The sequence below is a fragment of the Chlorocebus sabaeus genome, chromosome 7, assembly GCF_047675955.1.
Source record: "Chlorocebus sabaeus isolate Y175 chromosome 7, mChlSab1.0.hap1, whole genome shotgun sequence".
Classification (NCBI taxonomy): domain Eukaryota; kingdom Metazoa; phylum Chordata; class Mammalia; order Primates; family Cercopithecidae; genus Chlorocebus; species Chlorocebus sabaeus.
The window spans coordinates 117,109,705-117,114,518 of NC_132910.1; the positions used below are offsets into that span (position 1 = coordinate 117,109,705).

The 4,814-nt window shown below is 39.4% G+C and overlaps 1 pseudogene; it reads left to right on the forward strand.

Moving 5' to 3' along the window:
- The first annotated feature begins 371 nt into the window (after nucleotides 1–371).
- LOC140712046 (keratin, type II cytoskeletal 8 pseudogene) lies at nucleotides 372–3,285 on the forward strand (annotated as a pseudogene).
- The last annotated feature ends 1,529 nt before the right edge of the window (nucleotides 3,286–4,814 follow it).

Here is a 4,814-nt window from a genome sequence, read left to right on the forward strand (position 1 = left end):
TCGCACAAGGTATAACTCTAATAAAAGATATGATAGAATTCAAGAAAACATTTTCTACTGACACAGAGAAAAGCAATACATTATATAATCTAAAGACCATAGATTACAGGAAAAAACATGCAAGAAGTTATATTTGTCAAGTGAAATAAGGCAGAAATCTCCTTTGTAAAGCAGGAACTACAGAAAATTGGGGAATAAATAAGTAGAAATAGAAATTACAAAAATTAAGTGATAAAAAACTATTCTCAGTCAAAGACTAAGTCAAATGGACAAAATTTTAAATACGATAGCAAATGTAAGAACATTACTTGTTAGTGTAATTATTAATATAGAGCTACAGGGTATAGTTTGCTATTTAGAGCTTGATAAAGGAAAATGTACCATATTCTTAAATAATCATAGTGCATTTATAAAAGCTCATTATGCATTAGGTAAAAACACTATAAGCTACACAAGGCAGCAGTAAGACAAACACTATTTGAATTAGAATATAATAAAAAGTAAAAATAATAGCAAAATAAAAACTAAAATATTCCTCCTAGAGAAAATCAGTGTTATTACACTAAATAATGCTTGGGCCCGGAGAAGAAGCAAAATTGTAGACTGTTTAATGGAAAATGATGATAAACATGCCAATATCATAATCTATGAAACATAATCACAGCAATGATCATTGAAAAATGCAAAGCTTAGTTATATTAATTAAAATGAAAAAAGGAAGATAAATTATTAACTCTTGAAACTAGAAAAATGAAAAAAACATGGCAACACTACTTCCCCCACTCCCAAAAAGGACTAAAAGTACTGTAATGGAAAATACAAAAACATATTTTAATATGGTTAAAAAATTAAATGAATAAATGTAGGACTAATAGAGCTAATATTAAAATTTTACAAAAGGTCAGATCTTAAAAAAGAAAACAGACAGACAAAAAGACCATTGCTGAGAGCTCTCCTCATCTCTGCTCCTTCTAGGATCTCCTCCTGGTTCGGCCCGCCTGCCTCCACTCCTGCCTCCACCATGTCCATCAGGGTGACCCAGAAGTCCTACAAGGTGTCCACCTCTGGCCCCCGGGCCTTCAGCAGCCACTCCTACACGAGTGGGCCCGGTGCCCGCATCAGCTCCTTGAGCTTCTCCCGAGTGGGAAGTAGCAGCTTTCGGGGTGGCCTGGGCGGCGGCTATGGTGGGGCCAGTGGCATGGGAGGCATCACCGCAGTCATGGTCAACCAGAGCCTGCTGAGCCCCCTTAACCTGGAGGTGGACCCCAACATCCAGGCCGTGCGCACCCAGGAGAAGGAGCAGATCAAGACCCTCAACAACAAGTTTGCCTCCTTCATAGGCAAGGTACGGTTCCTGGAGCAGCAGAACAAGATGCTGGAGACCAAGTGGAGCCTCCTGCAGCAGCAGAAGACAGCTCGGAGCAACATGGACAACATGTTCGAGAGTTACATCAACAACCTTAGGTGGCAGCTGGAGACTCTGGGCCAGGAGAAGCTGAAGCTGGAGGCAGAGCTTGGTAACATGCAGGGGCTGGTGGAGGACTTCAAGAACAAGTATGAGGATGAGATCAATAAACGTACAGAGATGGAGAATGAATTTGTCCTCATCAAGAAGGATGTGGATGAAGCTTACATGAACAAGGTAGAGCTGGAGTCTCGCCTGAAAGGGCTGACTGATGAGATCAACTTCCTCAGGCAGCTGTACGAAGAGGAGATCCGGGAGCTGCAGTCCCAGATCTCGGACACATCTGTGGTGCTGTCCATGGACAACAGCTGCTCTCTGGACATGGACAGCATCATTGCTGAGGTCAAGGTACAGTACGAGGAGATCGCTAACCGCAGCCGGGCTGAGGCTGAGAGCATGTACCAGATCAAGTATGAAGAGCTGCAGAGCCTGGCTGGGAAGCACGGGGATGACCTGCGGCGCACCGAGATTGAGATCTCCGAGATGAACCGGAACATCAGCCAGCTTCCGGCTGAGATTGAGGGCCTCAAAGGCCAGAGGGCTTCCCTGGAGGCCGCCATTGCGGATGCCGAGCAGCGTGGAGAGCTGGCCATTAAGGATGCCAACGCCAAGTTGTCCGAGCTGGAGGCCGCCCTACAGCGGGCCAAGCAAGGCATGGCGTGGCAGTTGCGTGAGTACCAGGAGCTGATGAACATCAAGCTGGCCCTGGACATTGAGATCGCCACCTACAGGAAGCTGCTGGAGGGCGAGGAGAGCCGGCTGGAGTCCGGGATGCAGAACATGAGTATTCATAGGAAGACCACCAGCGGCTATGCAGGTGGTCTGAGCTGGCCTATGGGGACCTCACAAGCCCTGGCCTCAGCTACGGCCTGGGCTCCAGCTTTGGCTCTGGCGCGGGCTCCAGCTCCCTCAGCCGCACCAGCTCCTCCAGGGCTGTGGTTGTGAAGAAGATCGAGACACGCGATGGGAAGCTGGTGTCCGAGTCCTCTGACGTCTTGCCCAAGTGAACAGCTGTGGCACCCCCTCCCAGCCTACCCCCCTGTGCTGCACCAGAGCCTGGGAGGAGACCGCTATGTAGGGTACCACTGGGAACAGGAGACCCACCTGAGGGCCCTCAGCCCACCCACAGAGGAGTTTACTACGTGGGGACCCCCCTTGCCCATGCCTCCAGCTATGAAACAATTCAATTGCTTCTTTTTTTGGTCCAAAATAAAACCTCAGCTAGCTCTGCCAACCAAAAAAAAATAAATAAATAAAATAAAAAAATAGACAAAATAAACTATTAGCCCAGTAAAACATAAAAAGACATAGCACAAATATGGAAGTTAAGAAATCACAAAAGAATAAAATAACACAAGTATACAAAATAATGACAAAGAGAAGAAATAATTCTTGAAACAGAAATTTGTGCAACTAACTTCAAATAAACTTTATAATGTATATTAAACAAATAACAGAAACATAGAAAGAAATTGTAAACAGAAAAATCATCATAGAACTAAAATAAAATCATGAAATTTCTCACTGCCTTTTTCTTATCCCCCACACCAATAAAGGTGTCATGTATGGATGCTTTCACAGAAGAGTTATACCAAAATTTAAAACTCCAGAAATCTTAATATTTCTTAAATGATTCCAGATTATAAAGTAAGAAAATTTCCAAATTGCTTTTATTAAGGGAGCGTAACATTGATTTCTAAATCAGATAAAGAAATCATAAGAAAAAGTCTCACCTATGATTATTGATTGAGTGATTCTAAGTAAAACTGTTAGCAAAAAATCCAGCAGCGCATCCAAAAATAATACAGCATGCTATGGTATTTTTAGTATTGATATTTTCAATATGTTATATGGTATTTTAATATGTTATTTTACTATTTTAACATATTGTAAAGTTTTAATTATTTTAAATAAACAGTAATCAAGCCAATATTAATACAATGATTAATACAATTAATACTTCTTAGGAGAAAAAAATCAAATGATTATCTCTTTACAATGCTAAAAAGCCATCTGACAAAACCAACATACTTTACTGATAAAAATCACTTGAAATAGAAATTGTGGAGTATACTGTTAGCATGGTAAAACCCTTGGGACAGGAAAAAGAGAATGATTATTATTTTTCGCCTGCTAGTTAATATTTTATTAGACAGTCTAGTGATGCAATCAAAGGAAAAGAGATGTACAATAATTTGAAAGAAAATGTAAGATTTTTATAGATAATCATATACTATATTAGAAAAACAAAATGCAAATCTAAATAACAACAAAACTCAGGAAGTTAACAAGATATAAAATTAACATCAAATACATAAATTTTAATAGTCTTCATACATACAAACAGTAACAATTCATAAGATATAATTGAAACTAAAATTTCTTCTGTTAGTAACACTAAAATAAAATACATAAGCATAAATATAAGCAGGAGATGTGGGAAATGTATATGACAAATACTTAAACACTCCCAAACAAAAGTTATAATAGAACAAATAGAACACCACCTCTTTGAAAGGAAAAATCAACATCATAAAGGTGCCTTTATTTTCTTATTAATATATTAACTAAATGGAATAGTAGCACCTTTCCGTGGGGGTGCTAAACAATTATTTCTAAAGTTATATTAAGGGTAAATGGTAAAGAATGCATCTCCTACAAAGGAGAGCAATGGGGAGCACCTAGTCCAATCAGATGTTCAAATATACTCTTCAATATTTACAATTAAAACACTGCAATGTCGGTAAACAACTAGCTTGACAGGGCAATAAAACAATAAAAAGTCCAGAAGTAGCAGTATAACTTCGGAGAAAGCAGAGGAGAAGAAACACTGGAGGGCCATGCCCTAGGAATAGGGTCAAGATTGATATACAATAAGTCTTACCCAACTGCAACCTAGGTCTCAGCTCAGTCCCTGATTGTACTGATTTGTTGAAGGGCATCAGGATCTGTGATTGCTCTGCATGCCAAATAAAGGCAAGAGGCAACCAACTCTGGAAGAAGAAATATCATTGGAGGACTCTAAATTGAGAGAGAGAGAGAGAGAGAGAGTGTGTGTGTTTACAAAGCATCTGGCATTCAATCAAAATGTCTAGACACGTGAAGCAGTAACATGATATGACTAAAAGAAAGAAAACATAAAAAAGGAACAAACTCCCCAATAATACACATATTGGTCTTAGAAGACAAGAATTTTAAAACAATTAACATGTCTAGGCAAGTAGAAGATAAGACACACGAAATGAAAAATGGAATCTTTGTAAATAATTAAAAGTCATTCAAAATCTAAAATATATACGATCCGAAATCAAAAATACAATGGCTAGGCTTAAAAGTAGATCAGACAGAA